Below are 13,436 nucleotides of genomic sequence, written 5' to 3' on the forward strand. Positions count from 1 at the left end.
AGAACAATGAAGCCTTTTGGTGGTGAAGCCTTGGTGGCGAATGCTGTTCTCTCCACAAACTGAGGACATTTGTGGAGGTGGCTGGGAGTGGGTTTGAATGGAGAAAGAGTGTGCGCCACAGCTCCGGTCTTTCTCATAGAAGTCTGTGTTTAAAAAGTCTTTTTCTCAGACAATTGGGAAGATTTGAGTTTGTGGGTTTCTTTGTTTTCCTTTCTCTGTAATGTTTTTTTCCTCCATATGTGGCTGTCAGAGAGGTAGGTGACAGAGCAGGACCCCGGGCCCCAGTGGGTGCCCTGCCCTCTCCTAGAGGGGAATGGGGTGCTGAGGGCCTGTTCCCTGGGTGCACTTTCCCAGGATCCTGTCATTTGGGGAATTTGTTTGCTTAGCTCCCTGAGGGAAGGTTGCACCACCCCTGTTTTGGGGGCAAATTATGAACGTTTTGACAGGCTCAAGGCCCACTCTGCTCTTAGCCCAGTATACTTTTTCTAAAACTTAGTGAAGATTAGGTCAGTTCCTTTCTTTAAAATGTAAACAGTATTCCCTAGCCTATTAACAGAAATCCCACAGCTTTAGTATTACCAACCATGCCTTCCCTGTCTGACCCCAGATTACCCTTCAGGCTGTAGCTTCTCCTTTTCTTCCTCTATCCACAGGCATCTTTCACTCAAGACAGAGTAGCCTAGACATCACTCCTTAAACATATGTGCTTTTCCTGACTCTATGCCCTTGATCAAAAACATTCCCTCCTTTGCCCCTTCCCTGCATGGAGAACTCCTACTCATCCTTTGGTGCCCAGCTCAGATGCCAACTTCTCTCTATGGCTCTTCCTGAACTCCCCTAGTGCTCTCTCCTCCTTCCACCTCCTCCACCCTATCCCCACTCAAGAAGAATTAATCACTCATATAACTCTGCCCCCCCACTATAGCATTTATCACTTACGCTATAGGTATTTTCTGTTGCATCTCCCACAAAAATTGTGTATCATGCAAGAGATGGAATATTAGCTCCAAAGTTGTTATTTCATAAATATTGGTTGAAGTGAATTTTCTCTTCAATAAGCACTAAATATATTTCAAAATCTTAGAACTGAAAGAATATCAGAGTTTATGGACAAAAGTTGGTTTGTTTTCCTTAAAGTCCATAAAATATAATAATATATAAATTAAGAGCTTAGAACTACTCTTGAAATTTAACATCTTTCCTCCAAGAGATATATATTTCTCTTTTTTCTAGAGCAGACCATAAGATGCAGTGATATGTCTAATAATCACAGAAATATCCATTTTTTTCTGACCTCAGAAAAACTTAGAAAGTTTGTAGATTGATTTCTTGATTTAGACTGTGTATCCAGTAAAACTCCCTACCTCCAATGAGAATGGCACTTAAATATGGATCTCTGAAAAGTATTTGATCAGATTCAAAAAGCGTGCATAGATTGCATTGAAGGAATGATAAAATACAGTTTCTGTACTATAATGCGGACGGGGAAAGCAGTATTACTGTACTTCATATCTGTGGTGGGGCCTGTCACACACCCTCCAAAGTCGCAATATTTTCTAGACAAGCAGATCTCAAGTCTAGTCGCCCATAAGAATCATCTAGAACAAGAGGTGGAAAACTACAGCCCACAGGCTAAATGCAGCATGCTGCTTGTTTTTGTAATAATAAAGTTCTATTGGAACCCAGCCACGCCTCTTATTCTCGTATCATCTATGGCTGCTTTCGTGCTACAATGGCAGGGATGAATAGTTGCAACAAAAACTATATAATCCACAAAACTGAAAATATTTACTATCCAGCTCTTTACAGAAAACGTTTGCAGACCCTTGACCTAGAAGTTTCATTGTTGTTTTAAAAAAATAATACAGATGCCTGAGCCCTACCTTAGATCTATAGGTAATTAGAGGACTACATCCTGGCCATTTGTATTTTTAAGGAGCTCCACATGTGATTCTGATTACAGACTATTAGTTTTTGGTTTTCAAGAAGTTATCCATAAATTGTGCCAAGCAAATTCTCGCGGCACAAGGAATGTCCCTGCAAGTCGAGCATCACATTTCACTTATGTTTGCATCCATGACACCTAACACAGCTCCCAACGTAATTAGATGCAAATAGTGCTTTTGCTAAGTGAATGAATGAATGGACATGATGAGGAGTCTTAGACTGCAGATGCAACTAGAACCCACTAAAAATCACAATAAATTGCAAGTACTCTCTCATGCCCTGCACATAGGCCCAATTGCTTTCTATTGAGATCCTTTCTTTCTTCCAACTTCAACTAACCTAGAAAAATGCAAATGCTACTGATTCTCTGTGGATCTGAAATTTACAAAAAAATTTCCAGGAATGTCAAATGATGTATGCCTTGGTCTGCATAAACATGGTCATCTTCTCTTTGCTTGGGACATGCAGGAAAAAAAAATTAACTCATCATGAGAAACGGTGCAGATGGTATATTTGGCATCCCCAGCCCGCACAGATCAGAGATGCATTTATTTACATGACTTTGTTTGCATTGTGACCGTTTATCTGGGCCCTTGCTCACATTTAACCTTTTGAAGGGTCGGGAGGGAGTGAGCCATTTTGCCCTTGGGATTGGATGGAGCGAGCCCCCTGTAGGGATGATGTTTGCATTTCCTCCTACCTGCAAAACACTCATTTCTTACAGCATCAGAAAACATTTGGTTATGTTATCTCGTGGGTCCAGGAGGAGTGTAGAGTGTGCCAAATTTAAGAGCCATTGCCAAATGCCATGGTTTGCATTATGTAGACAGCATGCCAGTGGAACTGGCGGTAACTAGTTATAGATTCAAGCTCTCGCCTAAGAAGCAAAGGATCCCTGTTAGTCATTTCCAACTGGGATCATGCCCTTTGCCTTTGGTTATGAGATATCTTTGTGTCTGTGCACAAACCGTGGCCTGCAAGCACAACTGATTGACCACTGTGACTGACCGCTTTGGGGCTGGGACAGGGAACCCCCAAAGCAGCACCAAAATCGTCTCAGACCCCATGTGTGACTTGGAGATGCTGAAAAACATCATGGTGCCTTAGAAAGGGCCTTGGAGAGCTTGGTTTTACACCTGGGAATACCGCTGGGGCTAATCACCAGCGCTCCCATCCGTAAAATGGGAACAAGTTACTTTCTCTCTCTGAGCTTTGGTTTCCTCATTTGTCAGCAGGGATAATCAGAGTTGTAATGACAACCAAGCTAATCCATACAAAGCATTTGGCACAGTAACTGGCACCAAGTAAGCTCTTGATAAAAGTTTTTGTTATGGCAATTATTATCATTATCATTAATATTGATATGCACATCTTGCTTGATGTACCTGCTAGCTGTGAAGATGAAATGAAATGACTGGTGTTAGAGTGCTCTGTGAATATGCACAACTTGGCAGATGTGAGGAACGGTAGTTTCGGAGGGAAGGAAGGTTAATTGCCTATAGAGCCTATCTGTCAAGAAGCATTTCAACATGACCTTTGGCCAAGAGTCCCTGATATTTTTGAAAGAAGAAGCTACTGTTCATTTTTCTAAACCCTTGAGAGACCAATGGCCTATCAATTGGTAGGCAGTTGTTCTGATGTGATGTATATCAGTGAGGAGGTAGCTGATGTGTCGGTGGGAATATTCCTGAGCAGAACCAGGGGGCCCAGAGGCTGCCTGGACTGCACTTCTTGCTGCATATTGAAGCAATCACTGAGGGAATGCAAGAGGAGTTCTACCAGAGAAGGAATGTTGAGATGGAAGCAAGCATATGAGCCATCTTCCGGGAGGAGCATTGGGACAGAGAAACAATGAATGATTCCCTGGTTCGTTTGGAAATGTGTGGCCTCAGTTTGCCTGTGAGACTAATGGTTGCACTCAACAAGCATTTATTGCTTTCCTACTGTACCTAGACCACTGTAATTGGGGTTACGCTTTGAGGAGGCTGGGTGAAGTTATCTTCCTCCTGGTTGTAACATGGAAAGATAGAAGGAATCAAGGCTGCCCTTGAAAATAATGGGAAGGTGTAGCTATATTAAAGTCCATTATTTTTTATAAGCACATCACAGTGTTGCTTCACGAGGAGAGATTATTGCACAGTGTTCTCTACCAGGTTTTCATGAGGAGTCTTAAATGCAATTGGAAGAAATCCCAGATTCTCAAAATGACAGCCACCAGTCATAACAATGATATCTCAGAGACTCTGGTATCCCGTGCCTCACAGTTGGGGTGCCCGTGGGTGCCCTGCAAGGCTTTGTCCATACCACTCTGAAAAACTCACCTGGGTTAAGCAATTCGAGAAGAAGTCAAGTCAGTCAACAGTAACTAGCATGTTCCACACACCTCACCTGTCTAGCAAAGTTCTAGGCACATAACAGGTATTCAAAAAAACTTAAGCCTAATATAATAATAATGTGTGATATTTGTTAAACACGTACTGGATGCCAGGCCCTTTTAGAAGTGCTTTGTGTGTGTTGATTAATATTAGCCTCACAATAGCCTAAGGAGTTAGTGTTCTTATCACCATTTTTAGAGGTAAAGAAGTGTAGCCTTTGAGAACCTAAGTAACTTGTTCAAGGTCACAGTTAGGAGTGGAGGAGCTGGGATTCCACCCAGACCACAGACTCCAAGACCATTAAACCACATGCTGGCACTACAGACTTGATTTAAATGTAATGTGTTTCCTTAAAAAGAAATAAAATGTTGAATTAAGGGGATGTCCACTTAAGATGTTTCTTTAACTGATTGCATTTTAATTCTTGCCTCAGCACTTAGATTTTGTATGAGTATAACTTTAGTAAAAATCATGCAAAACAAGCAGATTATAGCATATAGAGCAAGCACTTGGTGATTGGTCTGAGGCCATGGGAGGAAGGAAGGAAATAAGAAAGGGGAGAGAGAGGGAGAAAAGGGAGAGGGGCAGAGAGAGAAAGAAGGAAAAATATGAAGCTAATTTGATGGTATGGATAGAAACTGTGAGTGAGTGAGTGAGTATGTGTTTTCTTTAGAGGCAGTAAAGAGAAGAATGAAAGCACCTCTCCATTTTAAGATCTCCTATGTTCTTTCCTCATGCTTCCTGTTCCTTTATAGTGTGTTCTTTAGGAAAAGTATCTAACAGTGACCCAACACATTATAACTACCATATCCTGAGCATAGTTTTATCTCCTCCAAAGGGGTCCACAGAATTAGAGTGGCTCCATGCCAGGCACCAAAGGGAAAGCTCCAATAGGCAGTTCCCTTAAGCCTGGGAGGAGTGACTGACAGCCAGACTCTCTCATCATCCAATCAGATCGCAGGGATTCAGATTTTCTCAGCTCCCTGCAGGAAAGGGGGCCTGGAGAAGATGAGGAGTTTGCAGGCATCCAATGACACTTCCTGTAACCAAACCAGCTACCTCCACTCTGCTATAGTGATGGATGTGGAAGATCACACCAAGATGGAGAAGCCCTCTTAAAGCAGAGCCTAGTACAGCTCTGCTTGCAAGGCAGACCACACAGAAGGAGGCAAAGCTCTCCTGTGCCAGCAGAGGCTGATTGTGGATGCATTACCCAGAGCTGGGAGGCCAAGGATCAGTGATTTGCAGTGGACCAGGTAGCCAGCTCTTGGATGGCACTTTGCAGAGGGATCGGATGGTCTCCAACATCTAGGAGGGTTGCAAGAGAGGTGAAAGTGGAGATTTCAGCCTGAGATAAAGAAGCATGGCACGTGGGCCCCCAGAGAAGACAGAGAAAATGGAAGGCACCCAAGGAGAGGTGCTTGTCCCATGAAAAGGTTTTTAGCTGTTCCAGTGGAGAGGGAGGTGTGCATGGTGGGCGGAAGGAGCACATGTAGTCTATTCTAAAGCTCCCAGACAGTGTCAAGTACCAAGGTTGTAGAGTCAGAACTCAACAGAGCAAAAGAACCCTCCTAAAGTGCTTTGAAGCATGAAAGAAAGTAGTATCAACTCCCAAGTGGCAGAAGGAGTAGTGGTGGATGATACAACTTGCTAAGTCTTTTTCATAGTTAATTTCTGCCGCTGGGTAATTGACTTAAAGAAATGGACATCTGCTGTGTTTTTGTCCATTTTGACTTTGTAGTACAGCTTTTTCAGGGATGCTATGGACTGAATCATCTCCTCCTTCCCACCCCCCCCCAACCCCCAATTCATATGTTGAAGCCCTAACCCCCAATGTGACTGTAATGGAGGAAGGAAGTAATTAAGGTTATACAAGTTTGTAAAGGTGAAGTCCTGCTCTGAGAAGATTAGTGTCCTAATAAGAAGAGACACCAGAGAGCTCCTTCTCTCTCTCCATCATGTGAGAACACAGCGAGAGTGTGGCTGTCTGCAAGCCGCGAAAGAGCTCTCAGCAGAAACAGAAGAGGCTGGCACCTTGATCTTGGACTGCCCGACCTCCAGAACTACAAGAAAATAAATTCCTGTTGTTTAAGCTACACAGTCGTGGTGGTATTTGTTATAGCAGCCCGAGCAGATGAAGAAAGAGGGGGAAATGAAATCCTTTATTTATCTGCAAGCCCCATCTCCTGTCACCTGTACTCAGAGAAGCCTGTAAAGCCAGCGCTGTTTGTAAAGTTTTGACCTTCGGTGTGGGGCTGAAGAGTTACCCCCAAATGGTCCATCTGAGCCCCAGGGTTTGTATTTGGGAGACCAAGATTTATTTTGAAAAGTCTGTAAACATTTTTGAAGATGAAAAACGCTGTATGGAAAGTAGCACTATGAAAGCAGAGGGTGAATAAAAGATGAGAGAAGGAATTGAGAATGAAAAAAATGCTTATATTAGCCTACAGAGAGTAGAATGCTTAGACCGACTTTAGTACTGAATATTTCGTCTTTTAAAAAAAATCACATCTCCTCAAGCCAACTCCAAATGGAGTCATAAAAACTCAAACACTAGAATCAGGGGGATTTTCCAGTGAGGGAGAACATTTTGGTAATATTAGTAATTTGGTTTTCTCATAAGGAAATAAAAAGGAAATTAATTCAATGATTTGTTAGGAATAGTTTCAAAAATGTACAGTCTCAGAGATTAGTGGGGAATCCAGTTCCTGTTGGAGGCAGCGATTCTCTGGTCTCTCAGAGGAGATGACTTGTAATATGTTATTTGTGTTTGAGGTCATGGAGAGGAATAGCAAGCTCTCTGGCTCCTGTCACCTTGTCCTGGAAAAGGTACAGACTTATATGGAATATATCTCTTGCTTTCTTGCCTTATTGATTTTCTGCTTTCTTTTTTCCCCCTTGTTTATATTCATTTGAATTTTTTCCATCTTTATTGAGATGTAATTGACATATGACATTGTGTAAGTTTAAGGTGTACTATGTGATGATTTGATATATGTATATATTGTGAAATGATTACAACATACGGTTAGTTAACACATCTATCACCTCACATAGTTAACATTTTTTTTTGTGGTGAGAACTTTAAAGATCTACTCTCTTAGCAACTTTCAAGCATACAGTACAGCACTGTTAACTATTGTCCCCATACTGTGCATTAGGTCCCCAATAATCATTCATCACAAAACTGGAAGATTGTACCATTTAACTACCTTCACCCTTCCCCCCACACCACCCCTGCCAACCACCAATCTACTCTCTGTTTCTATGAGTTTGGTGTTTTGGGATTCCACATATAAATGACATCATACAGTATTTGTCTTTCTCTGATTTCAGTTAGCATAATTCTCTGAAGATTTATCCATGTTGTCGCAAATGGCAGAATTTCCTTCTTTTTTATGGCTGAATAGTATTTCATTATCTATCTATCTGTCTCACATTTTCTTTATCCATTTACCTGTCAGTGGATACACAGGTGGTTTTCATGTCTTGGCTATTGTGAATAATGCTAAAATGAACATGAGTGTGCACATATCTCTTTAAGACAGTGATTTCACTTCCTCCTCAGGATGTATACTGAAAAGTAGAATTTCTGAATCATGTGGTAGTTTATTTTTAATTTTTTGAGGAATCTTTGTACTGTTTTCCATAGTGGCTGTACCAATTTATATTGCCCTAACAATGTACAAATGTTCCCTTTTCTCCACATCCTCGCAAGCACGTTATCTCTTGTCTTTTTGATAATAGACATTCTAACACGTGTGAAGTGATATTGTGGTTTTGATTTGTATTTCCCAGATGATTAGTGATGTGATGAAAGTAATAGACCTTTCCATGAACTTGTTGGCCACTTCTGTATCTTCTTTGGGAAAATGTCTATTTAGGTCCTTTGCTCATTTTCAATTGGGTTATTTGTGTTTTTGTTTGTTTGTTTTTTGTTTTTGCTGTTGAGTTGTATGAGTTCCTTATATATTCAGGACATTAACCCCTTATGAGATATATCATTTGCAAGTATTTTCTCCCATTCTGTAAGTTGTCTTTTCATTTTTTTGATTTCGTCTGCTGTGCAGAAGCTTTTTAGTTTGATGTAGTTATTTATTTTTGCTTTTGTTGCTTGTGCTTTTGTTGTCAAATCCAAAAAATCATTGCTAAGACCAATGTCAAGGAGCTTACCCACTATGATTCTTCGAGGACTTTTACAGCTTTAGATCTTACATTTAAGTCTTAATCTATTTCAAGTTAATTTTTGTAAGTAGTGTAAGATAAGGGTCAAGTTTCATTCTTTTGCATGTGAAATCCAATTTTCTCAACACCTTTATTGAAGAGACTATCATTGCCTTATCGTGTATTCTTGGCTCCCTTATCAAATATTAATTGATCATATATGCATAGGTTTATTTCTGGATTTGAGAATCCAGACCAATTCTGTTCCATTGATCTATGTGTCTGTTTTTATACCAGTACCATACTGTTTTGATTACTATAGCTTTGCAATACAATTTGAATTCGGGAAGTGTGATGCATCCAGCTTTGTTTTTCTTTCTTAAGTTTGCTTTGGTTATTCAGTGTCTTTTGTGGTTCCATACAAATTTTAGGATTTTCTTTTTTATTTCTGTAAAGAATGCCATTGGAATCTTGATAGGGATTGCATTGAATCTGTAGATCACTTTGAGTAGCATGGACATTTTAACAATATCAATTCTTCCAATCCATGAACATGGGATATCTTTTCATTTATTTGTGTTTTCTTCAATTTCTACCATCAGTGTTTTGTAGTTTTCAGTGTGCAGATATTTTACCTCCTTGGTTAAATTTATTCCCAAGTATTTTTATTCTTTTTGATGCTATCATAAACCTGGGTTTTTTAAAATTTCTTTTCCAGATAGTTCTTAGTGTATAGAAATGCAATGGGTTTGTGTGTGTTAATTTTGTTGATTAAGATAGCAAGTGAGAGTTTTTGGCTGGCAAATAAGAGGTATCCAAACAGAAGAAAAAACATGAAACTCTCTGTAAGAGATGCTGTCAAGAAGGACCGACAGGATGTCTGTGTGGTTCTGGCCAAGGAGATGATCAGGTCAAGGAAGACTGTGAGCAAAGTTTATGCATTCAAAGCTAGCATGAACTCCACGCTCATGGGGATGAAGAACCAGCTGATGGTTTCCCAGTGGCTGATTCCCTGCAGAAGAGCACAGAAGCAATGAAGGCCATTCAGAGTCTTGTGAAGATCCCATAAATTCAAGCCACCATGTATAAGTTAAAGAGATGTTAGAGAACACTTTAAAAAGGATGCGTGATCAGGACGATATGGAAAAAGCAGCAGAAATGGAAATTGATAAAATTCTGTTTGAAATTTTAGCAGGGGCCTTGGGAAGACCACCTAGTAATGTGACCGACATACTTCTGGAGACTGAACTTCCAGAAGCAATGGCCACCTCAGATGATGAAGAGAGGCCCTGTAGGCTATGCCATGCTCCACAGTTAAGGCCTGCCCAGCTAGGCCCTCAGGCTCTTCTCATAGCCTACTGACTGGCTATACACACTTCTCTGATGCAACCACCATTTAATGTGTCTCTTACATTATGCCTCTGTGATGGGGCATGGCATTGTGGAAGAGATTCTTTGCTAATATCTTTACTCTCTGCAGAGATTTTGGGATCTCAAGGGGATCGTTCTTATAAGAGGTAGTGTAATAAATGCATCATTTGCAGGAATATAAACAGAAGTATCTTTTTAGGGAGAGGGCAAAGAAATCTGTCTTCTCTCAAAGCACTTCTGAGAATAGAGTTGATTGCTTGAATGTTGAGGACTTTGTACATTTTTTTGGTCTGTAAAACATTTTATAAATACATTTTAATAAATTTCTGCTTTAACACTTGAAAAATAAGTTTTTGGAGTTTTTTCTATATAGGATCATGTCATCTGCAAACAGAGACAATTTTACTTCTTCTTTTCTGATCCGGATGCTTTTTATTTCTTTTTTCTTGCCTGACTGCACTGGCTGGAACTTCCAGTACTATGTTAAATAAGAATGGTGAGAGTGGGCACCTTTGTCTTGTTCCTGATCTTAGAAGAAAAGCTTTAAACCTTTCACTATGGAGTATCATGTCAACTGTGGTCCTGTCATTTATGGCCTTTATTATGTTGAGGTATGTTCCTTCTATACCCAAATTGTTGCGAGTTTTTATCATGAAGAGATGTTGAATTTTTAAATGCTTTTTTCCATATATTGAAGTGATATATGATTTTTATCTTTCATTCTATTAATGTGATGGATTACATTTATTGATTTGCATAAGTTGAACCATCCTTACATCCCAGGGATGAATCCCACTTGATCATGGTGTGTAATCCTTTTAACATGCTGTTGAATTCAGTTTGCTAGTATTTTGTTGAGAATTTTACCTCTGTATTCATCAGAGATATTGGCCTATAGTTTTTTTCTTGTAGTGTCCTTATCTGGCTTTGGTATCGAGATAAAGCTAGCATCATAGAATGAGTTTAGGAGTGTTTCCTCCTCTTCAGCTTTTTGGGAGGATTTGAGAAGAATTGCCATTAATTCTTCTTTAAATGTTTGACAAGATTCACTAGTGAAATAATTTGGTCCTGAACTTTTCTTTGGAGGTTTATGATTACTGATTCAATCTCGTTACTCATTATTGGTCGATTCAGATTTTCTATTTCTTTATGATTCAGTCTCAGAAGGTTGTATGTTTATAGTAATTTATCTATTTCTTCTAAGCCATCCAATTTGTGGTGTATAATTGTTTGTAGTTGTCTTTTACGATTCTTTGTATTTCTATGGTATTAGTTGTAATGTCCCCTCTTTCATTTATAATTTGTTTCACTTACAATTTCATTTGAATTCTCTCTTTTTCTTGGTTAGCCTAAGTGAAGATTTGTCAATTTTGTTTATCTTTTCAAAGAACTAACTTTTAGTTTTGTAAATCTCTTCTATTGTTTTCCTGTTCTCTACTTCACTTATTTCTGCTCTAATCTTTATTATTTCCTTCCTTCTGTTAACTTTGGCCTTAGTTTGTTTTTCATTTTCTAGTTTGTTGAGGTACCATGTTAGGTTGCTTGAGATCTTTTTTCTTATTCTTAATGTATGTGTGTATAGTTATAAACTCTCTTCTTAGAAGTGTTGTAGTTGTATCCTGTAAGTTTTGGTATGTTGTGTTTCCATCTTTATTTGTCTCAAGGTATTTTTTGATTTCCCTCTTGATTTCTTCTTTGACTCATTGGTTGTTTAAGAGTGTGTTGTTTAATCACCATGTTTTTGTGAATTTTCCAGCTGTTGTCCAGTTTCCTGTTGTTGATTTGTAGTTTCATACCATTGTGGTTGGAAAAGATACTTGATATCATTTCCATCTTCTTGAATTTATTGAAACTTGTTTTGTGGTCTAACGTATGATCTATCCTAGAAAATGTTCTGTGTGCACTTGAGAATGTGTATTCTACTGCTGTTAGATAGAGTGTTCTGTATAAGTCTGTTACATCCACTTGGTCTATAGTGTTCAGATCCACTGTTTCTTTATTGATTCTCTGTCTTGATGATCTATTGTTGAGCGTGGGGTATTAAAGCCCCCAACTATTATTGTATTGCTGTTTATTTATCCCTTTAGTTATGTTAGTATTTGCTTTAGATATTTAGATGCTCCAATGTTGGGTGCATAAATATTTATAATTATTATATCTTCTTGATGAATTGATCTTTTTATCACCATATAATGAACTCCTTTGTATCCTGTGACCATTTTTAGCTTAAAGTCTATTTTATCTGACATAAGTATAGCTACCACTGCTTTCTTTTGGTTACTGTTTGCTTGAAATATCTTTTTCCGTCCCTTCACTGTCAGTCTATGTGTGTCCTTAAAGTTAAAGTGAATTTCTTGTATGCAGCATATTGTTGGATCTTGGTTTTTATCTACTCAGCTGTTCTATGTCTTTTGATTGGAGAAGTTAATCTATTTACATTTAAAGTAATTATTGATAGGTAAGGACTTACTATTGCCTTTTTCTAATTATTTTCTGGCTGTTTTGTAGATCCTTTGTTCCTTGCTTCCTCTCTTGCTGTCTTCCTTTGTGATTTGATGACTTTTTGTGGTGGTATACTTTGACTCTTTTATCATAATTTTGGTGTATCTATTATAGATTTTTCCTTTGTGGTTACCATGAGGCTTACATAACAAATTTAAGGTTATAACATCCATTTTAAGCTGGTGACAAATTACCTTGGATAGTTTATAGAAACGGTGCTTCTAGTTCTCTCCCCTCACATTTTAGGTTATTGATGTTATACTTCACATCTTTTTTATATGTGTATCCAATAGCAAATTCCAAGGAAGTGCTTCAGCCTCACCTCCAGGTTCTGGGATTTTCATAATGGTGTCTTGTCTATGGGTCGTTGCTCGTTGGTCTTGTGAGAGGGACTGAGGTGGGAATGATCTGTGTCACCATCTTGATGACATCACCTCCGATTTTCTGTTATTTTCTGCCTCTTCCACTTTATTGTCTTTCTTTGCTCTTTGCCTCCTCTTACAAAGTGAGATGTAAATTATTTTTAATAAAGGGCCATAAGAAGAAACCATTTCAGTCTCCCCTTTCTCGGTGCTGGTGATATATTTGAACTAATTTGAGTCATTTGTGGTGAAGAAAGAAAAGAGATGTAGTAGGGCTGAGTAGAATCACAGGTGCAGTGTGTGGATTCAGGTAGGTAAGTCAGTATGTGGTGGCAAGATTGGAATTTAGAGCATCAGCAATGAATTTAGCCATATGCTAGCTCCAGGCTAGCTAGAGTGGTCAGTCTAACCTAAATCCTCTTCATCTAGTCTGGTTAGTTAGATCACAAAGGACTGTAACTGATGGTGGGGTGTTTATGACCACGTTGAATTCAATATTTATTAAATTTGTCTTGAAGAGAAGATAAATGCTAAGCCAAGGAGAGGTAGAAGAGGTCATAAGCAGCATTAAAGAAAAATGAAACAGCAAAGCCTAAAAGACAAACCCCAGAAAAGGAACCGTTTCCTCTTTTAGGCCAGAGTAAGCCGTCAGTTAAAGGAGCTTATGATTATCGTGTGGTAGATAGTGAGTGAGGCATTTCAGATCACCTCATTG

General features: G+C 39.1%; 1 long non-coding RNA gene and 1 pseudogene across 3 annotated transcripts in view; both read left to right on the plus strand.

Annotated features, from left to right (window-relative positions):
• LOC103547753 (uncharacterized) overlaps positions 1–13,436 on the plus strand; it is a 168,285-nt gene that overhangs the window by 127,929 nt on the left and 26,920 nt on the right. The gene's annotated exons all lie outside the window — the stretch shown is intronic.
• On the plus strand, positions 7,101–9,999 carry LOC103547759 (charged multivesicular body protein 3 pseudogene; annotated as a pseudogene).

This window comes from Equus przewalskii, chromosome 23, assembly GCF_037783145.1.
Source record: "Equus przewalskii isolate Varuska chromosome 23, EquPr2, whole genome shotgun sequence".
In the NCBI taxonomy this organism is placed as follows: domain Eukaryota; kingdom Metazoa; phylum Chordata; class Mammalia; order Perissodactyla; family Equidae; genus Equus; species Equus przewalskii.